The 26,520-nt window shown below is 45.6% G+C and overlaps 1 long non-coding RNA gene across 1 annotated transcript in view; it reads right to left on the bottom strand.

Moving 5' to 3' along the window:
* The window catches only part of LOC139279318 (uncharacterized), a 65,919-nt gene that overhangs the window by 19,850 nt on the left and 19,549 nt on the right, over positions 1–26,520 (bottom strand). Inside the window, exon 2 of the long non-coding RNA XR_011596442.1 lies at positions 17,810–17,916. This is a non-coding gene — a long non-coding RNA (uncharacterized lncRNA). The remainder of the gene's footprint in view (positions 1–17,809; positions 17,917–26,520) is intronic.

Raw genomic sequence — 26,520 nt, 5'->3', positions numbered from 1 at the left:
GATGGCCTGCCAGGTATGCAGGCGCCACAAACGGCAGAAACGGACCAATCACCGTTCCCTGGATATTAAACAAGTCTGTTTGATAAGGGGACGGGAGGAGCTAGCCTTTGTTAATTTGATTTGAGCAACCGGAACTCCTGAAACCGCGTGACTGGCCAGCACGTTGAGGCAAGGAATACCGGGCCGTGCACAAATATCAGATAAAGGCAGTATTTCGGTTAAAAGGGGACTAGGGCTAGTCCCTTTACCGAAAGGGGGAATTGTTGTAGAGAGTCGAAAGATATATATAGACTTAGGCATTAGGCACCTGCTGGATATTTAGAACTCACATAAGCTTAAATGGACACACACATAAAATGGCTGCCCAGGCATTATGGGAAATCAGGTAGTCAAACTGTGAACTGTTGAACGTTCACTGACCGAGCAATAACCCTGTGAGGCCCACTGTAGGAATGCCTGGGAAGGCAGAGATAAGAAGGAAGCCATCTCCTGTGAACAAGGCCATAAACCAATTAATTCCCCAGGAAGAAAGATAAGAGGGAAACCATTTGCTGTAAACAAGGCTACAAACCAATTATTTCTCCCAGATGAAAGAACTAGGGAGAGAACATATAAAGTCATCGATCAACCCAAATTGACAATGGTTCCCTGGTTACTAGGAGAATTCTATTGGATTAAAAAACCTATATGTAATCTATAATCGTTATGATTGGCTTGTGTCCAGCCGTGATGAGCTGTGTAACTGCAGTAAGCTGTTTTTTAACTGTTGTAAAACATATAAAGGTACATGTAACTCTTTGTTCTGTGAAGAGAAACCTGGATACGGTCCTGAGTTTTTCCTTCCCGCTGAGCGTAATAAAGCTGCTTCAGCATTGGAACCGACCCTGAGTGTTGAGTGATTCTTCTAAGAAAACACTAACGCTAACAGTGGCCTTGACTGCACTGAAGAATTCTCGCACGTCATGGCTGTTGGCCAGCTGCTGAATCTCCTGTGCTTTCTCCACCCACCACCTATTCTTTAGGTTGTGGGTTTTTTGTTGGACCTCGGCCTTCAGCAGTCTGTAAAGCTGCTTTGCTGCTCCCGTATTGGGTTGCTGCTTTAGAATAGATAGACATAGATTTAAGTTCAGAAATGTACTGCGCTTGCAATTTATTAGCTCCTGTATCGCGTGGTCATTCTCGTCAAACCAGTCCTGGTGTTTCCTTGTTGAGTGACCGAGCATCTCTTCGCAGGCGCTGGTTATGGTGGCCTTGAGGGCAGACCAGGCGCTGTGGGCACTCTGCGTCTCGGGGTCAGATTTGAGGTAATGCTTCCCTCTCCCAGGTATTAGCTCCTGACCGAGGGCAGGCATTGGGATGGCCAGAGGTCCACTACATGAAAGGAGGAGAGGTCAGAGTGGCCTCAGCCATTGTGCACACCACGTGATCGCCAGAGGCTCCACGGTTGAGTGGGAACAGCGGCCGGTAGAAGGCCCAATCATCGGCGGAGGGATGGAGGCCCGAACATCGCCGGAGGGATGGAGGCCCGAACGTCGCCGCAGGGATAGAGATCCGAATGTCGCCATAGGGAGTAGGGCCCAAACATTGCTGGAGGGATGAAGACCCGAATGTGAGGGCGAAGAGAGAAGGTAGTGCTCAAACCTGTGGTCGGAGCTGGTCAGAGGTTCACCGGACACCGTCGGGGATCGGGTTAAGCAGCCGAGTCGGCCACATCCAGTGAGGAGCAAAAGGCTTGGCAGCAGGAAGGTCGATCTGGAAGGTAAGTCCAAAGCTCAATGATGAAGGTGAGCAGGCATGGTTGGGGGATGGACAGTGGGCTCAGTGAACTTCCCTTGCAGCACGGGGTTTAGGGGTAAGGGAGATGCTTTAGGGGGGGAAATGCACCCACTATTAGGGCCGTGGGGGGGGTTAAACAGTGGAGGGGGGAGATTGGGGGAGAGAAGAGTGAAGGATGGCAAGATATTGCAAGATGGCGGATGAGATGGCAGCTCCCTAGGGAGCTCTCCCTGAACAAATTTCCCCTAGCTATCTGCTGCCATTCTTCACTCTAACACAGAGCACATATGGTGAGATTCAATCAAGTTAATGTCAGTGCTAACACAGGTGTAATGTATTTGCTTCATGGGTTCTTTGTTTAAGAATTCATAGCAACACATTGCTATTAAGAACTAGTTGGTTTATAGCAAAGGTTTATCCATCAGGCTCACAACCACCTGCCTCATTGTGGATCCCCTGAACCCAACTGGCTGGGGTTTTATTGAGTCTTGTGAACATCACGTGACTGGCTAAGCCACCTACAACTCAACAGCTCTACAACTATTTTGTTGTGAACAATTAAATCAAGTGCCCCCTGATTAAAGGGGATGGGGGACACTTCAAATACTTTCAAACAAGTGCCCCCTTGTTTTTTGCTTTTTTTGGGGGGGAGGGGGTTTTGAGGGCACCAACACACAAATTATACAAGTGCCCCTGGCTAAAAGGTGGGGGGGACACTAAAACGAGCACAATAAACAAATTAAACTTCAGACAAAAAACATCAAATTAAAATTTGGTTGCCGGGGGTAACGATGCACTCCAGTCCCTCCGGCGCCCACCTCTCACGGAAGGCCGCGAGCGTACCGGTGGACACCGCGTGCTCCATCTCCAGGGACACCCTGGCTCGGATGTAACCGCGGAAGAGAGGCAGGCAGTCGGGCTGAACGACCCTCTCCATAACCCGCTGCCTGGACCGGCTGATGGCACCCTTGGCCGTGCCCAGGAGCAGTCCTACGAGGAGGCCCTCGGACCTACCCACTCCCCTCCGTACAGGGTGCCCAAAGATCAGGGTGTGGGACTGAAGTGCAGCCAGAATTTGAGGAGCAGCTCTACAACTCTTTTTGATTGGAGAAAATAAACATTAGTTCAAGTGCCCCCTGATCTGGGGGACACTCCAGACACTTTTCAACTGCACTTTTTTTTTAATTATTTTTTTTGGTTTTTTTGTGTTTTTTTTGGTGGTTTTTTTGGGGCTTTAAAATCATGAATTTTACAAGTGCCCCCTATAAAAGGGGAGGGGGGCACTAAAACTCGGCAATTAAAACAAATTAACTTTAAAACATATCAAATCAAATTAAAATTTGGTTGCCGGGGGTGATGATGCACTCCAGTCCCTCCGGCGCCCACCTCTCGCGGAAGGCCGCGAGCGTACCGGTGGACACCGCGTGCTCCATCTCTAAGGACACCCTGGCACGGATGTACGCACGGAAGAGAGGCAGGCAGTCAGGCTGAACGACCCCCTCGACCGCCCGCTGCCTGGACCGGCTGATGGCACCCTTGGCTGTGCCCAGGAGCAGTCTTACGAGGAGGCCCTCGGACCTACCCGCTCCCCTCCGCGCAGGGTGCCCAAAGATCAGGAGTGTGGGACTGAAGTGCAGCCAGAATTTGAGGAGCAGCTCTGCAAACCTGTGAGCATATTCATAGGTGCATAAAAAACATTCCTCGATAGGGAGGAGGGACCATTCTTAACACCAAAGGTGAAGGAAGTGTTGGGGGCTTGAGGATTTTGGATTCTTCCATTGTTGCAGTGAGGTGCCTGTGGCTCCAAGGCGCTCAATGATGACATACTTTACAAATCTCCACACCTAGCAGATAAGAAGCTGCTCCACGCGTGCCAGCCCCTGACTCCACTGCCCCAGACAGGGCTATGAGACAAAGGCTTTTGCCTGGAACATCCAGGGTTGCAGCTGGAATGTGGGATCATGGATCCGTCCAGAAAATGTGTAAGGTACATAATTACTCTCAAGTCGCACTCCAGAAACTTGGTCACATAACCTAGGCTGACAGTCCCAGTGCAGTGCTAAGGGAGCGCTGCACTGTCGGAGGTGCCGTCTTTCAGATGAGATGTTAAACCGAGGCCCTGTCTGCTCTCTCAGGTGGACATAGAAAAATCCCATGGCACTATTTCGAAGAAGAGCAGGGGAGATTTTCCCAGTGTCCTGGTCAATATTTATCCCTCAACGAACATCACTATAACGGATTATTTGGCCATTATCACATTGCTATATGTGGGAGCTTGCTGTGTGCAAATTGGCTGCTGCATTTCTTACATTACAGCAGTGACTATACTCCAAAAAGTATTTCTTGGCTGTAAAGCACTTTGGGACATCCTGAGGTCATGCAAAACGCTGTACAAATGAAAGTTTTTTCGTTCTTTCAAGTGGACAAAGAACCAGGGTTTGTGGGGAGGGCAAAATCACAACCAATCCTGGTCCTATCTCCACACATGCACCTCTCTCTCCTCCTTTAAGACGCTCCTTAAATCCTACCACTTTTACCAAGCTTTTCGACACCCATCCTAATTTTTCCTGATATGGCTCAGTGTCAAATCTTTTGTCTTATAATACTCCTGTGAAGCGTCTTGAGACGTTTTACTACATTAAAGGCACTATATAAATACAAGTTGTTGTTGTTGTTGATCCAGCAGGTGTAGCTGGTTACCGCGGAAACTGCAACCCCTCCCCTCAGATCTTCGAGTGACCAGATATCGGCCGTACCCCAATTAATGCCGTTCCCATCTCTCCTTTGCGAAGCAGTCCAGTGATGACCAAAATTGGCCACCTATCGAAATCCACTCGATTATCCCTCACCTCCCCAACTCTCCACCCCAACCCCTCCCTCACCCCCCCACCCCACCACACACATTTCCCTAATCTCTTCGCACTTCGCTGGATGCCCACGAACACAGGCTGAACTTATTAACCAAATCTGAAAAGGCAGCGAGCAAATAAATTAAATGATGTATGACCGCAGCCCCTTGCGACATATTTCATTTCCTACTCACGGGCGACGGCACTGCCTGCTAGTTTGTCTTTGCTTGCAACATGACAGATAGGAGATGGCAGGAGGGGTCGGTGTGGGGTAGGTATTGTGGGGCGTGGGGGGGGGTGGGGGAGCTGTAATGATTGGAGTTATTTACCAGCCCAGGACATGGGCAAAAATAATTTTCTACCGTGCCTTTTCAAAAAAAATTAAATCAGAATGATAACAAAATGTCAAAGCTGCATAACATGTGAAAAGGAGGCTGTAATGTAAAGTTGAAATAAAAATCATTCATTAGGGCAACGGGTGAGAGAAAAAAATAGGAGGCTGCCATTTATTGCTCACTGTTCTAAAGGTTCAAAGGCATCCAGTCCAATAATGGTTTAAATGAATCTCTCTGATCCTTCTTGCGAGTCACCCACGGCAACCACAAGGTGGTGGGAGTTGTCAGCTGACCATGTTTGTCTCTGCCTGTGACTCTCGAAACGCCCTCAGTATTGCCCTGCAACCCAGTGAGTGTTCTTCGCTCCTCTGACTCTGGGCTCCTGTGTACCCCTCCCCAGTCTCTGGCCCACCGTCGATGGCACCCAGCTTGGTCTGACTCTCGGGGGCTCGCTCCGGCCCTTTAAACACCCTCCACACAGCCACTCCCTTCAATGCTGCTCTAGGCCACCACTCCCAACTCCTCCACTGCTACCCAGTGCTTGCTCCTCCTCTGTCGAGCATCTTGGGATGTTTAGTAGGTTAAGGGTGTAAATCGCTGTTAACAGGCAGTCGTCGCCCATCAGCAGATGCCAGACAATGGGTCTTCCAACAGCCTAAAGCTGAGCACAAGACTGCAGATTGATGAGCCTTAATTCTACATAAGAACATAAGAATTGGAAGCAGAAGTAGGCCATTTGGCCCCTCGAGCCTGCTCCACCATTCAATAAGATCATGGCTGATCTTTTGGCTTCATTGGATGTAAAGCTTTTTGAGACGTCCGGTGTTTGTGAAAGGTGCTATATAAATGCAAGTCTTTCTTTCTCAATTCCATTTTCCCACTCTATCCCCATATCCCTTGATGCCCTTAGTATCCAAAAATCCATCGATCTCAGTCGAACACTCAGCGACTGAGCATCCACAGCCCTCTGGGGTAGAGAATTCCAAAGGTTCACACCTCTATAAGTGAAGAAATCCTAAATGACCACATAGCCTAAGTCTATGACCTCTAGTTCCAGACTCTCCAGCCAGGGGAAGCAGGGGAAACAAATGTGCCTCTACTGGCACAGTTGCGTCCTGAATGTCCAGTGGCACATTTTGATGGGCTACCATTTTAAGTATGTTGCTTATAGTACCAGAACTGCGAGGTCATAACCATTAGGAAAGATTGAACAGGCTGGGAATCTTTTCTCTAGAAAAGAGAAGTCTGAGGGGTGACCTAATAGGGGTCCTTAAGATTATGAAGGGTACTGATCGGGTAGATGTACAGAAGATTTTTCCACTTGTGGGGTAGTCCAAAAATAGAGGCCATCAATATAAGACAGTCACAAATGAATCCAATAGGGAAGTCATGAGAAACTTCTTTACCCAGAAAGTGGTGAGAATGTGGAACTCACTACCACATGGAGCGGTTGAAGCGAATAGCATCGATGCATTTAAGTGGAAGCTCGATAAACACATGAGGCAGCAAGGAATAGAAGGTTATGCTGATGGGGTTAGATGGAGAGGGGTAGGAGGAGGCTCATGTGGAGCATAAACACCAGCATGGACTAGTTGGGCTGAATGGCCTGCTTTCATGATGTACATTTTATGTAATTTTCTGTATCACTCTGAGGTCATCGCTTAGCACAGCTTTAAGTGCAGATTCAGACAGATGTAGGGAATACGTCAGAAGGGGATGGAAAGTTGCCTGTACATAAAATTTAAAGGGACGGGGAAGGAGAATGCCTTTAATATGGTGACAAAAGCTCTGAGAACTTTAGGAGAGCATTAGAAGAAAACTCAACGCCCGAGCAGGCTGGAATTCTCCCCAAACCTCTCTGCCACTCCTCCTTTCAGACACTCCATAAAACCTCCCTCTTTGACTAAGCTTTTGGTCACCTGTCCTTATATCTATTTACGTCATTTGATTTCAACTTTTGTTTGATAACGCTCCTGTGAACCGCCTTGGGATGTTTTACGATGTTAAAGGCGCTATATAAATGCAAGTTGTTGCTGTTTTTTACCCAAGTTAACTGCTACCCTCATTACTTCTTCATTTGATTCTTTAATTGTTGAGAAATCTAGATGAAGGCCAAGGTCCATAGTACAATATTATATTACAGCATGTGGCACTGCCTTGTATATTGCAATATTATATTACAGCACTTGCCATGTCCTTGCATATTGCAGTATTATATTACAGTGCTTGGCAATGCCATGTATATTGCAGTATTATATTACAGCACTTGGTATGTCCTTGCCTATTGCAGTCTTATATTACAGTGCTTGGCATTGCCATGTATATTGCAGTATTATATTACAGCACGTGGTATGTCCTTGTATATTGTAGTATTATATTGCAGTGCTTGGCATTGCCATGTATATTGTAGTATTATATTACAGCACTTGGTATGTCCTTGCTTATTGCAGTCTTATATTACAGCACTTGGCATTGCCTTGTGTGATGCAGTACTGAATAACAGGACCACTTTTATTGCAGTATATTACAGTACTTGCTATTACTATGTACATTACGGCCTTAAATTACAGGTCTACAGATGAATGCGATTGTACGGAATTTGGAATTTAAGTCCCAAAATAATATTTTTTTTATGAGTGCTTGTTGGGAGACAGGAGTGTGATTTACACTGAACATTCTGAGTGAACAGCAGGGTTCACAGTACCAACAAAAGACACAAATTCATCATTCGGGCAGCGACCAGCCGGAATCCTCCCCTCTCAATGTGTCCACACCACAGCTGGCTCCAATTCAGGACATACGGGCCCTACATGGACCTGGTATTGAAAGCCAACAGAAGCTGATACGTTTTTCTAAATGGAGAATCTTATTAAGGTGTCAATCTGGAGAAAGCGTTTAATTGTTCACGTTGCAGCTTTGCAGCAGCTATAAATCGGGTAGCTCGAACCGACTGAAGTCTCTGGTCTGTGGCAGGAAATACAGGCCCTGGAGCATAAAATCAATGAGAAAACACGGAAGGACGTGGAAGAGCAGAGAGACCTAAGGAGTTAAAACACAGAAGAGGGGGGGGGAAGAAATCCGGGTCGTTTGCTCCTCCCGTGAACACCTCCGGGGGGCGCTAACAGGGCACGAATGGCTTTTCACCTAGGGAGGTGACGCTACCGACTCCTGCAAAATTCCACGGGAGTTATCGGCGGCGCTAACCGGTAGCAATCCGGGCCGCTGCGCCGACAATGACAACATCTTCACGATGCGCAGCGACCTGTTTTCACCCCTGAGCAAAAATTTGTTAGCACTCCGTGAGGCTGCCGTGGACAAAAATTAAAGGGGCGGTGCAGCGCTGACATTTCTTTTAAATGGCCGGCTTGCCCGTCGCAGCCTCGCCCTCTTCAAATCGCGGGGGTCCGTGCCGCGATGTTGGAGCCCGGTTCGCCGCTTCTGTGCTGGGCTGCTGCCACGACGCCCCGTTCCCCGGTGCAGAGTCCACGGCCTGCCCTCCCCTTTAACGGAAGAGGAGGGCGCTGTGCTCCCGCTAGCGCTACGCGCCTCTCCGCAAAGTGCTGGAAAACCCCCGCCGTTAGCGCCCAGTCCTGCCCCCGAGAGGAAGTGGAACACGCGACATTGCGCTCCACTTCCTCTCGGGGGCGGTAGAGCCAATTCCACTGGCGGGGCGGGACTTCGGCGCCAGGAGCAGGAAGTCCAGCCTCGCTGCTGTCACAGGGGCGCTGCACAATTGCGCCCCCAGAATTTTCTGAAAGTGTGAGCACAGGTGCGTTGCAAAAGGCCAAAAGCGTTCTGGGTTTTATAAATGGGAACAGAGGGTCCAAGATTAAAAAGCAAAGAAGTAATGATAAACTTGTACAAGATCCTGGTTAGGCCACAATTTTGGCCATCCCATTATAGGAACATAGGAACAGGAGAAGGCCACTCAGCCCCTCGAGCCTCTTCCACCATTCAGTGCGATCATGGCATACCTGCATCATGTACCCAATCAACCTGCCTTGGCTCCATATCCTTTCATACCCTTGGCTAGTGAAAATATATTGATATCAGATTTTAAATCATTAATTGAGCGAGTATCTACTGTTTTTTGAGGGAAGAGAATTCCACACTTTGACCACCCTTTGCGTAAAAGGACATTAAAGCCACGGGGAACATAAAGTGTAGATTTAATTTTTTAAATTCTCAGCATGTGGGTATCGCATTTATTGCCCGTCCCTAGTTGACCTTGAGAAGGTCAGCCGCCTTCTTGAGCCAATGCAGGCTGTGTGTTGAAGGTACTCCCAGAGTGGTGTTAGCCAGGGAGTTCCAGGATGATGAAGGAATGGCCAATATGTGTCCAGGTCAGGATGGTGTGTGACTTGGAGAACTTGGAAGTGATGGTGTTCCCTTGCACCTTCTGACCTTGACCTTTTGGGTGGTGGAGGTTGTGGGTTTAGGAGGGGCTGCCAAAGAAGCCTGGGGCAGAGGGAGTGGGTGTTTAAGGTGGTGGATGGGCTGCTGATCGAACGGGCTGCTTTGTCCTGGATGGTGTTGAGCTTCTCGAGTGTTGTTGGAGCTACACTCATCCAGACAAGTGATGAGTATTCCATCACACTCCTGACTTGTGCCTTGTAAGTGGTGGAGAGGATTTGGGGAGTCAGGAGGTGAGTCACTCGCTGCAGAATACCCAGCCTCTGACCTGTTGGGTTATCATCACTAACAAAGCAACATCGCTAAAATAGATGATCCGATCACTTATCCCATTGCTGTTTGTGGGAGCTTGCTGTGCGCAAATTGGCTGCCGCCTTTCCCACGTTACGACAGCGACTACACTGCAAAAGTACTTCATTGGCTGTAAGAAGTTTTGAGATGTTCTGAGGTTGTGAAAGACGCTACAGAAATGTAAGTTCTTCCTTTCTACCTTATCAAACCCTTTCATAATTTTGAGCATCTCCATCAGCGATCCCCTGACCCACCATTGCTACAATAAAAGCAGCTTCCGTTTCTCTAGCCTCCACCGGCTCTTCTTCGAATATGTACCAGCGGAGCAGGCAGGGGCATCAGTTTAACGTGATCCTCATAAAACAAATCATTTGTGAAATTTATGTTCCAATCAAATTTAGCTTTACTGGAGAATAGTGACAATCTGCTTCACTTTCATGGTCACTGCTCATTCTGCTAAACAACCAGGCCCCCACGAGCCAAATGGTAAAAATACGCTAACACCTGGACTAGGCTCACTGGCAAAGATTACTCATTCAAAAAAAACACAAGCACTAGGGCTCATTTCTAGGGGAATCGAATTGAAAAGCACAGAAGTTATGTTGAACTTGTACAGAACCTTGGTTAGACCACACTCGGAATACCTGTACTGTGCACAGTTCTAGTCTCCATATTACAAAAAAGATGCAGAGACACTGAGAGGTTCTAACCAATGTTCTCTCTAATTTTTCGCGCTAACGGGCTGCGTGGCCCAGTCAAAATTCCACACATGCGCGATGTTGGTCCCAGGGTGAGCTGGCTGTGTGGGACCTCCGAGGGAATATCGGTTATAGCTATTAGAAAAGGCGGAACCGGCTGGGGCTCTTCTCTCTAGAAAAGAGAAGACTGAGGGGGTGACCTGATAGAGGTCTTTAAGATTATGAAAGGGTTTGATAGGGTAGACGTAGAGAAGACGTTTCCACTTGTGGGCGAGACCTGAACTGGGAGCCATAAATATAAGATTGTCGCTACTGAATCCAATAGGAAATTCAGGAGAAACTTCTTTACCCAGAGAGTGATGAGAATGTGGAACATGCTACCACAGGGAGCAGTTGCGGTGACCAGCATAGATGCATTTCAAGGGAAGCTAGATAAGCATGTGAGGGAGAAAGGGATAGAAGGATATGCTGATAGGGTGAGATGACGAGGGATAGGAGAAGGCTCCTGTGGAGTTTAAACGCCAACACAGACCAGTTGGGCCGAATGGCCTGGCTCGGTACTCTACATTCTATGTAATTTTGTACCGGAGGGCCTTTGACACCCGTGGATTTGAAAACTCCCACAGAGAGTGACCGTCTCCAGGAACACCTGCGGAGACTATTTGTTAGCATCCAAGCAAGAAATGGTAACACGGATTTGTTGGGGCCATCCTAGCTGGGCATGACCCTGCCCTCATCCAGCTCTGGGCAATGGGCGGTGATCAAGAACAGGAACTCTGGCTAATTTCCAAACTATTACCTGTTCCCTTTTTATTAAAATGGTATTTATTGGAGTTAACGATACCTACTTCTGAAACAAATTGCACCCCTCTGCTTTCAAAAAAGGAATAGTAAAGCAGAGGGTGTTTTTTCTTTGTAGGTTTTTAGGAGCTACAGAAAAAGTGTAAATCCACAATCTCGGGAATTTGCTTTTATCTCCGAGATAAGAAACTGAAGTACAAGTCGTAGAGTTACCTGGCTTTGAAGACCAGTTACCAAGGCTTGGGGGCTGCATGTAGCTGTGGGACTGAAGGTTGGGCAGCCATGGTGTGTAGGACATAAATTGTCGACTCCAAAATTGCCTGAGCAGTTAGACCACATGCCACCATGTTGCACCGATGGAGTCAGTAACACCTCCAGTCCTTCGCTATCGTCAGTGCTCAGATTAAATAAATATTCAAATCGCTCAATCTCAAAGGGTATTGAAATTTATTCGTTCATTTGTTTCCTCAATCTTTTTTTCTACCTTTTCTTCTGAAGGCTGAGACTGCGGCTGGAGCGGAAAATCTTAGCTATGAGGACAGATCGGATAGACCCTGTTTGTTTTCCTTGGAACAGAGGAGGCCGAGGAGAGACCTCATTGAGGTGTGTAAAATTATGAGGGGCCTGGATATAATGGATAGAAAGGGCCTATTTCCCTTAACATAGGGGTCAACAATCAGGGGGCATAAATTTAAAGTAATTGGTAGAAGGATTAGAGGGGATTTGAGAGGAAATTTCTTCACCCAGAGGGTTGTGGGGGTCTGGACCTCACTGCCTGAAAGGGTGGTAGAGGCAGAAACCCTCACTTGGATGTGCACTTGCTGTAACCTGCAAGGCTACGGACCTAGAGCTGGAAAGTGGGATTAAGCTGGATAGCCTCTTGTTAGTCGGGACAGACAAGATGGGCCGAAATGGCCTCCTTCTGTGCTGTAAATTTCTATGATTCTAAAACAGATGGCTTCTCCGTTTGCTTATTTTAGAAATTGTTCTTCTCGCTTTTCGCTTGTTTTGAATAACCCGTTTGCTCAGCTCCCCCAACAGAACAGTGTGTAAATGCGAGAGCGTGTATGTGCACATGTGTGCGTATGTGTGGGTGTGGTCATATGTGTATGTGTGTGTGTGCATGTGTGTGTGTGTGTTTGTTCGTATGTTCATGTGTGGATATATCTGTGTGCGTGAGTCCATGTGTTTGTCTGTACATATGTGCACTTCAGCATATGTGCATGTATGTGCATACACGTGTGTATGTGAGCATGTGTGTTTGTTGTGAGCATGTGTGTGAATGTGTGCGCATGTCTGTGTATGTGAGCATGGGTGTGTATGTGAGCATGTGTGTGTATGTGTGCGCATGTCTGTGTATGTGAGCATGTGTGTGTTTGTGAGTATGTGTGTGTGTATGTGAGCATGTGTGTGTACGTGTTTGTATTTCTGTGTGTGTGAACACGTGTGTGTAGCCATCGAATGAAAGCAGTATTGATCTTTTCTGTGACCATTTACCTTGAAATGTCCTGGGCTCACACATACAGACTGGCTGCTTGGGTGAGGTGCCAGGCACCCCAGCAAGCAGTCAGCACCTTCAGAGCAGGAGGCAAAGAAACTGGAAAAAACAAAATGTGCCTGTTTCCCTGGTGCCAGCCATGGCTCAGTGGGTAGCCAGCCCTCTCACCTCCAAGTTAGAAAAGACGCTGCAGTGTCGGAGGTGCCGCCTTTTGGATGAGATGTTAAACCGAGGCCCCGTCTGCCCTCTCAAGTGTACCTAAAAGATCCCATGGCACTATCTCGAAGAACAGGGGAGTTCTCCCCCATCATCTGGGCCAATATTTATTCCTCAACCCAACATCACTAAAGCAGATTATCTGGTTACTATCACATTGCTGTTTGTGGGACCTTGCTGTGCTTAGATTGACTGCCAAGTTTCCTACATTACATCCTATTTTTTTTTAAGTAATTCATAGACTCTGAAACGCTTTGAGATATCTTGAAAGGTGCTTTATAAATGCAAGTTCTTTCTTTGAAATTGTACATGAATGCAAGGGACTTTGGGGAGAATTGGTGCACGGCTGCATTTAAGAAAATTATGCTGAATTAAGGAGGAAGAAAAGTCACGGGACTGGCTGATTATGATGGAACAAGAAAGTAACCACAAAGCTCAGGCAATTTATTTCTCACAAAAGTAATGACACCCAAACTGTCGGTTGCCACTTTATAGAAATGACTGTTCTCTCGGATCAGAGAGCTGCAGCCCTCAGCATTTTGGAAGAGCTGAATAGAGAGCTGGCTTTCCTTTGGGCTCAAACAATGGCTTATCAGAGATGGGTGTTAATTCCCATTCTCTGTGTACGGTGTGTGTCGGAGCTGATAAGGTGGCCCAGTTAATTAGCTGCAACCCAACAAGGACCTAAAAGCAGAGCCAAGACTAGATTCAGGAGCTGGGACTGATTTCATCATAATGTATTATAGATTAATGTCCCAGTGGTCCTGTAAAATTCTCCGCATAAATCAAACCCTTTTATTCACCATGAAAGCAGGCACCGTGAAACAATGGTTGCATTAACTGTTTCACAACTGAAGGATTTTTTTGGTGATAGAAATGTAGTTCTTGCATTTATATAGCAGCTTTCACAACCTCAGAACGCCCAAAGTGCTTTACAGCCAATGAAGTACTTTTGAATTGTAGTCACGGTTGTAATGTAGGAAAAGCGCCAGCCAATTTGCACACAGCAAGCTCCCACAAATATTTATTTCAAAGAAGAGCAGGGGAGCTCCCCCCAGTGTCCTGACTAGTATTTATCCCTCAAGCAAAATCACTAAAAACAAAACTGCACAATCATTATCCCAGTGCTGATTTTGGGAAGTCCTGAGGTTGTGACAGGCACTATAGAAATGTAAGTTCATTCCTTACTGCACCATTTTCTACTCTCACTCGCTCATGGATAGGCTAAATGGATTGGTAATATTGCTACATTCTTAATATTGTCATTGCTTTTATTCAGATTGTGGGATTTGAACTCAAATTCTATGCGTTATTAGTCCAGGTGTCTAGATTACCAATCCAGTAACATGACCACTGCACTACTGTGCCCATGTTGTGACAGCCCAGGCTGCAAAACGCTTTGGAATATTCTGAGGTCATATATAAATGCAAGTCTTTCTTTCTTTTCATTAACTCGCTGCACCACTGAGACCTCCTCGTCATTGAACTTTCTCAAACAAATACAGTTCTAAACTTTGACTAAAGATGGGATCTGACTCCGCTCTGATGCCGCTCACAGTCAAATATGCCTCATGATGAGAGATTGTGTAGAATGGGCCTATACTCTCTGGAGGTTAGAAGAATGAGAGTGATCCCATTGAAACATACAAGATACTGAAGGGGATTGACAGGGTAGATGCTGAGAGGTTGTTTCCCCTGGCTGGAGTGTCTAGAACTAGGGGTCGCAGTTTCAGGATAAGGGGTAGGCCATTTAAGACCGAAATGAGGAGGAATTTCTTTACTCACAGGCTTGTGAATCTTTGGAATTCTCTGCCCCAGAGCGCTGTGGATGCTATCTCTGAATATATTCAAGGCTGAGATAGATAGATTTTTGAAATCTAGGGGAATAAAGGGATATGGAGATCGGGCAGAAAAGAGGAGGTGAGGTCGATGATCAGCCATGATCTTATAAAATGGCGGAGCAGGCTCGAGGGGGCATATGGCCTACTCCTGCTCCAAATTCGTATGTTCTTATGTTCTTATTCTGCCGACACTCACTGGTTTAGGCTGAAGAATGACCAGAGATGCCAGGGAGTGATGCTGGCAGCCATGGAATCATACTCCAGCGAGACTCAGTATCTTCAGGACAGGAAGCGAGAGAGCTTGAAGTTGAACGATCTTACACCAGCTCACAAGCACGGACTCCAAACCGCCACACAATAAAATTCAACAATCCCTGAGGCAGCATTCAGACCATCAGCCCCATAATGCACATGTTGCATTATAAAGATTATTACATGTGAACGGCAATGACGTGTAGTTAGCATTGGACGGAGGGGCAAGGGTCGAACAAGGATTCACTCGCCCCCATGGTCCATTGAGTTCCCGATCTCAGGCACACCGCTTTCGACGGGCCATCACTAAACAAGGGTTGTTGACCGCTGTGAGGTGCACCTTGCTTTGCAAGCACTGAGACACTGGATCAGAGTTCATATCATCAACATCAAAGGGTAGGCTACAATAGAGCAAGGGGGAGGGGGAGGATGGAATGTGGCCACAACACGAGCGACTTGAAGAGGGGCAGCTAGCTGAATATTACTTTAGTTCAGAGCCAATGGAAGTCTCCACCATTGACGTTTTTGCTCCATCTCCTCCATCCTTCCCTGAACCTCTCTGCCTCTCTCTCTTCCTTTTAAGAACCTCCTTAAAACCTATCTCTTTGACCTGTCCTAACATTTCCTTCTTTGGCTCGGTGTCAATTTTTTTTTCTGCTAATTCACATGTGAAGCGCCTTGAGACATTTTACTGCATTAAAGGCGCTGTATTAATGCAAGTTGTTGTTGTTGTCTTCAAAGACCATTCTAGTTCATTACATTTCAGCACCAGATAGCTTGAAAAGCTGCAGAGCACTTGGCTTAAAATACAGTGGTGACCAACTTCTATTCCACATTTAATCAGTAAGGCAAAGGTGTTGGGGCCTAGCACGGCATGGTGAAAGATAGGCCGACAGCATTGACTGAGCATTCCAGTGTTAAACAGTCTCTCACAACAGGGAACATGGACTAAATCTGTTCTACAACAGATGGCAGTCACAAACAAGCCAAGGCAAGCTGGGTCAGGTATCACTGCAGCCACATCACCTTAACCAACTTTGACAGACCATCCACAGAACCACTTTGTAATTCACTCTGATGCAGAAGCACAGCCTGTGAGACAGACAGATAGAGGGCAAGAGAGGCAGAGTCAGAGGCGCGGCAAGATAGGGAACAAGGGACAGAGGCAGGGACATGCAGAATTAGAGAAGAGGAATAGACAGAGATAAGGGGGGATAGAGGTCAAGAGAGTGAGATAGAGATACAGATAGAAAACAAGAAACAGAGATATGGAATGATAAACAAAACAAGAGTGAAACACTGAGCGATAGAGAACGATGGAGAGAGAGAGAGCAATAAAGGCAGAGTCAGACAAGGAGATAGAGAACAAGAGGCAAAGACAGATAAGGACAGATAGAGAGTAAGAGAAGTACAGGTAGAAACAGAGAGAAGGAGAGAAAGAAAGTGAGAGGATAGAAACAGAGGGAGAGGTAGGAGGATACAATGGGGAACAAAATAAGATTTAGGGAGAGGGATATGATGATAAAAACAGATACAATAAAAAGAGAGAGATAGAAAGTGGGAATAAGATAGAGAGAGAAAGAGAGATATGGGAATAAAGAAAGATAAAAAGATAAAAGAGGTATGAAGAAAGATGAAGAAAGAGATGAAGGGAGAGCTAGAAGGAGTGTCCCCATGGATGATGACACTATTAGAAACACTGTGTGAATGCATGCAGCTGGCAAACCCAGCCAGTACTGCTGGGCTGGGGGACACATCACTGATCAGAGTCGCAAGGTAATGGCGTGTTCCCTGACCTCTGTCCTCAGCCAAATGTCACTAGGACAAAGGGGCAGTGAGGGGGTTCAGACTGGCTATAGGGACAGCTGCCCGAAGGGAAGGGCATGTTTAAGTGTAACTGGCTGAGGAAGATGCTGATTTACTTTTGGTCCGACAACACCTCGATTTTAAAATTCCCATCCTTGTGTTCAAATCTCTCCATGGCCTCGCCCCGCCCTATCTCTGTAACCTCCTCCAGCCTTACAACCCTCCGAGATCTCTGCACTCCTCCAATTCTGGCCTCTTGCGCATCCCTGATTTTCTTCACTCCACGACTGGTGGCTGTGACTTCAGCTGCCTAGGTCCTAAGCTCTGGAACTCCCTCCCTAAACCTCTCCGCCTCGCTACCCCTTTAAGCCGCTCCTTTTTTGGTCACCTGTCCTAATATCTGTTTATGTGGCTTGGTGCCAAATTTTATATAATAACATGGAATTACATCAAGTTTACTGCACAGAAATAGGCCATTCAGCCCAACTGGTCTATGCCGGTGTTTATGTTCCACACGACCCTCCTCTCACCTGTTCCTGTGGAAGGCCTTGGGACATTTTACTATGCTAAAGGCGCTATGTAAATGCAGGTTGTTATTTTTGGGGTTGGGTGCGTGGCTGTATTGGTAACTGAATGAGTGAGTAGGTGGGTTACTGGATAGGTAAGTGGTTGTAGGGTTGATTCGTGGGTGTGTTGATGGATGATTGCCCAGATGTATAACAGGAGGGTGTCTAGATTGGGTGGTGTGTGGATAAATAGTTCCTACCAGATCCTTCAGGGCCACTATCAATGTATCTTCACAATTACCTAAAACTGCTTGAAATGGACCATGTTGCTTCTTCCTTTCCCCAAACCTTGACTACTTCAACATGTGAAGTGCCCAACCCGCCAGGAGTCTTGCAGCTTATTTGTATATTTGATGTGAGTGGCACTCCAGACTCTAATCGGTTGCCTCTAGATTCAAAGTAAGTGAAAGTGCCATTGACCTACTATGACCATACTGAAAACAGAATTCTCCTTCCAAGTGCCTTACCTGTTGGTCGATCTCTTAGGGTTGTAGTGCAGCGTCCATCTGGTCCTGGGTGTATGTGTAAATGGCCGATCGATACTGAGTGCCAATACTTAATGCCTGCTTCATACCTGCAGAACAAGTACAACAAATTTCTGTCACAACCTTAACCAAGGGCTTAAGACTCATAAACAGATACATCTGGCGGAAACCAGCAGACCATATCAGCATAAGTTAAGGGTCTCTATCTCAATTATTCACATCTTCCAAAATCAGCTACATTCGCGATCTCCTACTCTAACTTAATCTTTCTTAGAAGCTCAAACTCGAGAGTGCCTTAACCGCTCTCTGTCTTCTCTTCCTCCCGCAATCTCCAAGTTTTTAAAACCCAAGTTTGACATCACCCAACCATTATCTCTTATTAACCTCACCTTATCTTGGTGCTGTCCTACACCTTGGCCTTTGTGCTTCTCCTGGTTAGTCATCAGAAAATAATGTTACACAGTCAGACTATGGCAGCTGATGACAAAAGTGCGCGAGTGTAATAAAGAATTGGGGGTAGAGTTTTCGCTTTGGATGTGATCGGGAAATCGCGCCCAAAATGTGCCCACAATTACGCTGGTTAGGTTTACAGTACAAGTTTCCCATAAAATCATGTGCAGAATCACAAACGTAAAATCTTCCATAAACCAGTGCAGCATAATTGAACACAATCGTTTCATTTCTTTCTTTCCATTCTAAGTATTCCGTTATATATTTAAGAGTGGTGACCTGGTGCGGTTTTATTGATACAGCTGAAAATGGGTTTATCACAAAAAAATAAGCATTTTTAATAAGTGTGTCCCGTCCTCCAACTGTAAGTAACCTGATTTTAAATCACTGAAACTGACTTAAAAAGAAACTTTACTGAACCATTTACTAGTTACATTGGTGTACACTAGTCCGTTTCTTAGTAAATTCAATATTTTTGACGTGAAAAATCTTTTAAAACATGCCGACTAGTGTCTGGATGGCTAAGAAAATGAGCGCGCTTTGAAGAGCTTTCTCGAACTAGCGCAATGGGGGGAATCTCGCAATGTCGTTCTAGGGTCGAGGCCACTTTTGTGGGCAAGGCCTGACCCAGCAAATTGAATCTTAAACCAGTGTAAAAGGTCACGGAAATCACGAACGTAAGTGGTTTTGGATGCAACTCACTTCTGTTTAAAATTCCTCGATCTTTTGCGCTGGTTCGGACGATTTTGTCCACGTTGCGCTGATATAACCGGCAGTAAGAGCGGAAACGCGAAATCCACGTGTAAATGTCAGGTGAGGACAAGTTCGGGGTTGGCTGTGATGCCTTACACAGTCAAATATCCCGCTGACACTCACTGTTAAGAAGAAATACTTGGGCAAGACACCAGAGGGTAGCTGGCAACTTGGACGTGTGAGCCAGCGGAGGAAACACTGCAGGAATGGAGAGAGGGGCGATTTCAAATTTGTAAAACCATCAGTTTTTAAACAAGTTAAGCACCTGAATTCCCAAATTACACCCACATCAGTGTAACTTGTAACGTTCTGATGTTATCTCAGAGGCCACAGAACTTCACCTCACTGCAAGTGTGGGCGGTGACTGTTTGAATGTTAATAGCTTTCCAACTATTCCACAAATTAATATTCATGACACCCCAAAGCTCTCCACATCACAGATGATGGCTTGTTCATAAACACACACACGCGCATATATATAAATAAATATACACACATATACATACACAGCCTGCATTGCTCAAAGCAAATTGGGAAGCTTGTGTCATTAATCAGCATAAATTAAATTTGTCAAAAATGCCAGTCATTAAGATTGACAATAATAAGACTTTCACACAAAGAATCAGAAAAAGAAAAACAGACAAGGTCACCATAATTACTAATTGCTCAGGGCTGGATAGCAGATATTCCATATCAATTTTTCATTACGCGATTATGAATGATCCACTGTACTGTTCATTGCAATTAATGCCCCTGCTCACATAGTAGTTGGAAATTTTAATATATATTAAACAGTATTCACAAGAATAAGTTAATCCTATTACAAAAAAATACTTGCTTTCATTCCTGAAATATAGTGGCTTGGTGATTACTATGGAAGGAGTAGAGGTTTGAACCGTGAAGGTGCTGTTTTAGAGGACCAAGCACCATAGTATAGGGTAGCATTAAGGCTGAATACAGTAGGAGACAAGACAAAATCAAGAAAGGAAAAAAAGAACTGGTATTTATATAGCACCTTTCACAACCTCAGAACATCCCAAATCGCCAATTGACTTACAGCCAATAAAGTACTTTTGAAGTGTAGTCACTGTTGTAATGTAGGAAATGCAGCAGCCAATTTGCACACAGCAAGAGAGGTAGAGCGACAGAGAGGTTTAGGGAAGGAATTCCAGTGCTTAGGGCCTAGGCAGCTGAAGGCACGTCTGCCAATGGTGGAGCAATTAAAATTGGGGATGCACAAGAGGACAGACTTGGAGGAGCGCAGAGATCTCGGAGGGTTGTAGGGCTGGAGGAGGTTACAGAGATGGAGTGAGGGAGGGCGAGTCCATGGTGGGATTTGAACAGAAGGATGAGAATTTTAAAAGAGAGGCATTACTCAACTGGGAACCAATGTAGATCAGCAATCACAGAGGTGAAGGGTGAATGGGAATTAGGATACGGGCAGCGGAGTTTTGGATGAGTACAGACGATAAAAGGAAACAATGGGATATAAAGAAAGTAAGAGATGCAAAAGGTAAATATGAAAAAAAACTTGCAAGAATTATCGAAGCTAACAGTAAAGGTTTTTATAGGAACAGGAGCAGGCCATATAGCCCCTCAAGCCTGTTCTGACATTCAGTGAGATCATGACTGATGTGTATCTTAACTCCATCTACCTGCCTTGCTTCCATAAGCCTCAATACCCTTGCATAATAAAAATATGTCAACCTTAGTTTTGATATTTTCAATTGAATAGGAAATGTATGTAATAATAAATATATTAAGAGTAAAAGAATGGTAAGGAGCAATGTTCCCTTTAAGCTGCATGGGCACGTGGCCACCCAGCGGTCTGGAGGTCCCGTGCAGCCGGCTCAACAGCATTATAATGCAAAAAAACAGGCATGCACGGCAAAAAACATTCATGGGAACATTGATTTAGGGAAATGTGGACTAATTCAAGACAGATACAGGGTGAGACTATAATGGACAATAAGGAAATGGAATACTCGTTAAATGAATATATTTTGTATCTGTTCTCACAGTAGAGAAAGAGGACAAAATACCAGTGGTATAAGGGAATCTAATAATAAGAATTTTTAATATAAGTTTAAAAAGTGGTGATGGAGAAAATAATGATAATCAAATCGACAGGACCCGATGCTTTCCACCCCAGGTTATTAAAAGATATAGGTGAGGAACTTTTAGATGCATTAGTCATAATTTCCAAAGCTCTCTCAAATCAGGAGTCCTGCCTTTGGGTTGGAAAATTGCAAATAACACTCCATTAAAAAGGAAAGGAAGGTTTTGCATTTATATAGCGCCTTTCACAACCACCGCATGTCCCAAATCGCTTTACAATTAAGTACTTTTTGATGTAGAAAACGCGGCAGCCGATTTTGCACAGCAAACTCCCACAAACAGCAATGTGATAATGACCAGATAATCTGTTTTAGTGATGTTGATTGAGGTATAAATATTGCCTAAGACACCAGGGATAACTCCCATGCTCTTCTTCAAAATATTGCCATGGTATCTTTTACATCCACATGAAAGGGTAGATGGGGTCTCGGTTTAACATCTCATCTGAAAGATGGCACCTCCAACAGTGCAGCACTTCCTAAGTACTGCATTGGAGTGTCAGCCTAGATTTTTGTGCTCAAGTCCCTGGAGTGGGATTTGAACCCACAACCATCTAACTCAGAAATGAGGGTGCTACCAACTGAGCCACAGCTGACAAGAGAGGGAGGGAGAAGGCAGAAAACTACAGATCCATTGGTTTGACATCAGCTTTGGAGCCTATCATCAGGGACAGAGTGACTGAGCTCTTGGACAAGTGGCTGAAGTGTATCTGGGAGTCTCATCGGAGAGAGCATGCAGCAATCAAGTGCAGGCAGCGGAAAGCGCGTGCGGCAAACCAGTCCCACCCTCCCTTACCCTCAACGACTATCTGTCCCACCTGTGACAGGGACTGTGGCTCTCGTATTGGACTGTTCAGCCACCGAAGGACTCATTTTTAGAGTGGAAGCAAGTCTTTCTCGATTCCGAGGGACTGCCTATGATGATGATGATGATGACTTGGACAAGAATAAGCTGATCAAAGAGAGTCAGCATGGATTTGTGAAAGGTAGTTCATGTTTGACTAATCTATATAAATGTTTTGAGAAGGTCCCTAATATGGTGGACTATGGAGGGTCAAGGGATGCTGTCTATATGGACTTCCAGAAGGCATTTGATAAGGTTCCGCGCAAGAGATTATTAGCAAACATAAAAGGAATTGGAGGCAATCCTGTGAGATGGGTTGGTAATTAGTGAGATGGTAGGAGACAGAGAATCGAGATAAAAGGAATGTACACTGGCGGGATGTAACTGTCTTGTTTAATGTGGGAAAGTGGGAAATTATCCACTTTAGATATAAGAATAACTAATCAGAATATTTACTAAATGGTGAGAGACTAGGGACAGTGGAGAAGCAAAAGGATTTGGGCGTCCAGGTACACAAATCACTAAAAGTGCACAGATACAAAGAGTAATCAAAAAGGCTAATGGAACATTGGACAGAGGGTTGGAATACAAAGGGGAGGAAGTTATGTTTCAGTTGTACAGACCTTGGTCAGACCCTATCTGGAGTGCCACATTCAGTTCTGAGTCCCGCACCTTAGGAAGGATATATTGGCCTTTGAGGGGGTGCAGTGCAGGTTCACCAATATGATAGTGCTTGAAGGTTTGAATCAGGATATGTTGCAGGAGTGTGGCTTGTATTCCCAGCTTATATATCAGTCCCACACCAATGTGGTTGGCAATCCCCTCAGTTGTATCAAGCCGCTACCAGCGATTCAAGAAGAAGGTCCACCACCACCTTCTCAGGGCAACTAGGGATGGACATTAAATGCCGGCTTTGCCAGTGACGCACACATCCCGAAAATGAATATTTTAAAAAAGTAACGATTCTGTTTGGAGCTTTTAAAGCTTGAAAGAACTGACGGGGAACAATCAGTCCTTCCACCTACAGGATACTGTGTCTACAGAATTTCCAACAATCTTGCATTTGATGAGACTCTAAAGTGTTGGATCACAAACTCTCACCTCAGTGATGTCTTCCCACATTGCATGGTAACACAGGGAACCATATGTCAACCACATATTACATAGGATCACAGAGGATATACGGCACAGAAACAGGCCATTCGGCCCAACCAGTCCATGCCGATGTTTATGCTCCACTTGAGCCTCCTCCCGTCTTTCCTCATCTACGTTACTCAATTTAAAGAATTGTGTTGGTGATTTTAAAAGCTGAAAAGTTTCTTTTAATACATCTTCCTTGGCGATAATATATATACCATGTAACGCACTATATTATCCTATTGCTAAAGTGTAGCTGTGGTGCAAATTGGTGTGTCCCTTTGAGGTCACAAGGTGCCTTCACTGTGTGTTGCCCAGTTAGGGGTTGATTGCTCTTAAATGATACTTAGATGAACTTCATGTGGGGCCTAGGGGGTTAAATTATGAGGACCAGGTCACATAAACTTGGCTTGTATTCCCTTGAGTTTAGAAGATTGTGGGGTGATCCAATCGAGGTGTTTAAAATGATAAAGGGTTTGCTAGGGTAGAGATGGAGAAACTATAGAAACATAGAAACATAGAAAATAGATGCAGGAGTAGGCCTTTCGGCCCTTTGAGCCCGCACCACCATTCAATAAGATCATGGCTGATCATTCCTTCAGTACCCCTTTCCTGCTTTCTCTCCATACCCCTTGATCCCTTTAGCCGTAAGGGCCACATCTAACTCCCTTTTGAATATATCCAATGAACTGGCATCAACAACTCTCTGCGGTAGGGAACTCCACAGGTTAACAACTCTCTGAGTGAAGAAGTTTCTCCTCATCTCAGTCCTAAATGGCCTACCCCTTATCTGAAGACTGCCTCCTGGTTCTGGACTTCCCCAACATCGGGAACATTCTTCCCACATCTAACCTGTCCAGTCCCGCAAGAATCTTATATGTTTCTGTGAGATCCCCTCTCATCCTTCTAAACTCCAGTGTGTAAAGGCCCAGTTGATCCAGTCTGTCCTCATATGTCAGTCCAGCCATCCCGGGAATCAGTCTGGTGAATCTTTGCTGCACTCCCTCAATAGCAAGAATGTCGTTCCTCAGATTAGGAGACCAAAACTGAACACAATATTCCAGGTGAGGCCTCACTAAGGCCCTGTACAACTGCAGTAAGACTTCCCTGCTCCTATACTCAAATCCCCTAGCTATGAAGGCCAATATACCAGTTGCCTTCTTCACCGCCTGCTGTACCTGCATGCCAACTTTCAATGACTGATGAACCATGACACCCGGCTCTCGTTGCACCTTCCCTTTTCCTAATCTGCCGCCATTCAGATAATATTCTGCCTTCGTGTTTTTGCCCCCAAAGTGGATAACCTCACATTTATCCATATTATACTACATCTGCCATGTATTTGCCCACTCACCTAACCTGTCCAAGTCACCCTGCAGCCTCTTCGCGTCCTCCTCACAGCTCACACCGCCACCCAGTTTAGTGTCACCTGCAAACTTGGAGATATTACACTCAATTCCTTCATCTAAATCATTAGCCTCTGGTGGGGAAATCAAGAACAAGGGGACATCATCTTAAAAATAGAGCTAGACTATTTCGAAGCAAAATCAGGAAGCACTTGTTCACTCCCCAAAAGGCTGTGGATGCGGGGGGGACAGTTGGAGCTTTCAAGACTGAAATCGATAGATTGTTGTTGGGTAAGGCTATCAAGGGCTATGGAGCTAAGGAGGGTAAATAGAGTTAAGGTACAGATCAGCCATGATGTAATTGAATGACAGAGCAGGCCCAAGGGGCTGAATGGCCGATTCTTGTTCCTATGTGCCCCTTCAAATCACACACAGTCCTGACTTTGACATTTAACTCCTTTCCTTCAATATCGCTGGGTCAATATCCTGGAATTTCCTACCGAGCGCCATCATGAGGGCATCATCAACACACGGACTGCAGCGGTTTAAGGAGCAGGTCCACCACTACCTTCTCCTACAGTCTATGTGCTAACTCTGAATTTGCAACTTTCCTGGAGGCAAGGTTTGGAACCTGAGTTCAAAGTTTGTTGGATGGAGGTCCTTTTGATGACAATTTGCTGTCCAATGTAAACTGGTAAATGTTAAGAATATCATACAGGAACATCAATCTTGCAATTGTTTTTATCATTGCAGATATATCAAAAGTTTATGACAATTCATTGAATTCAGTGGAGGAGCGGGACAGGGGGAAGCTGACAATCTGGGGTAGAGTGACAACATTTATCAGTGCACATGGTTTGAAAGTGCCTCGCCAATCCAGGTGACTCACTGCAAAGTCAGAATGTTTGTTTTTCTTTTAATTTCTATATAGGATTCCCAAAAGAAGCACTCTCCAAAAAAAACCTACAGACAATATCTTACTCCATATGAGAAACAAACTTCCTAAGACCACAGTGTCAACCTTCCGATTAGCCTGGTTCTTTTCTTTCCAAATAATTACTACTTATTATTAATTGTAGTGGCTCCCGACAGATAGACTGGTGCCAGTACCGCTGGATAAGCTCTAGCTGATTGATAAATGCCTGGAAGGTGTGTCCATGAATATGGCGGGTGAGAGGACCTTAGGGAAAGCTTGGCTTGGCTGCCATCTATCAATGAGAGGTGATACGCTCGGAAATCCACCTCAGTTCAAAGCAATAACTCTGATTTGGCATGTTGTTGCTATTGCTCTGCTATCCAGACAGTACTTTTATTTTCTAGAAATGGCTATAAAAGGATACGGAGTCATGAATGGCGGATTAGGCTCCAGAGGCTGAATGGCCCCCTCCTGTTCCTATGTTCCTAGTGGTGAGAATCTGGAACTCGCGACTACAAAGAGTAGTTGAGGTGATTAGCATGGAAGCATTTAAGGGGAAGCTAGATAAATGGGCCAAATTTTCGAGAGGCTTGCGACCGGGTTAACGCCGCAATTTGACCCTCCGTGCTGAAAACCCGGTCGCAAATTCCTGGCGGGATCCTCGGGTACCTGTTTGCGGCGGCCCTTCCAAATACCGCCGGGGAGAGGTGCGCCAACATGCGATGACGTGCAATGACTCAGATTGCGTTTGTGTCCGAGTTTCGTCACTCTCCCGACCCGTATGCCGCACCCAGAATAGCGACATGTCAAACCTGTCGGTGCATCCCTGCCAGCAGCAGTAAATACAAAAACCTGCAAAAAGTAAGTTAAAGTTTTTCTTTTTTTCTTTTTTTGCCGGGATTAAATACTTAAGGGTCTTGTAAATGTTTTTGGAATGTTTTTTGGAATTATTTTCTTTCCACCTCCCAAGGCCTCTCTCGCAGTGCAAATGACCCCGGACTAAAGTTGCCAAAACTCGCGTTTTGTGCTGCGAATGCTTGTGCAATGCCCCCTTACCAATGCGCCTCGTAAAGGCCGAAAGTTCAGCCTAATAACGGTAGCGCAGCAAAAACGGTAAGTTTCACGTTGCT

This window comes from Pristiophorus japonicus, chromosome 14 (assembly GCF_044704955.1).
Source record: "Pristiophorus japonicus isolate sPriJap1 chromosome 14, sPriJap1.hap1, whole genome shotgun sequence".
In the NCBI taxonomy this organism is placed as follows: Eukaryota; Metazoa; Chordata; class Chondrichthyes; family Pristiophoridae; genus Pristiophorus; species Pristiophorus japonicus.
The sequence above is the reverse complement of the archived record's forward strand: the minus strand, read 5'-3'. Positions and strand labels throughout refer to the sequence as shown.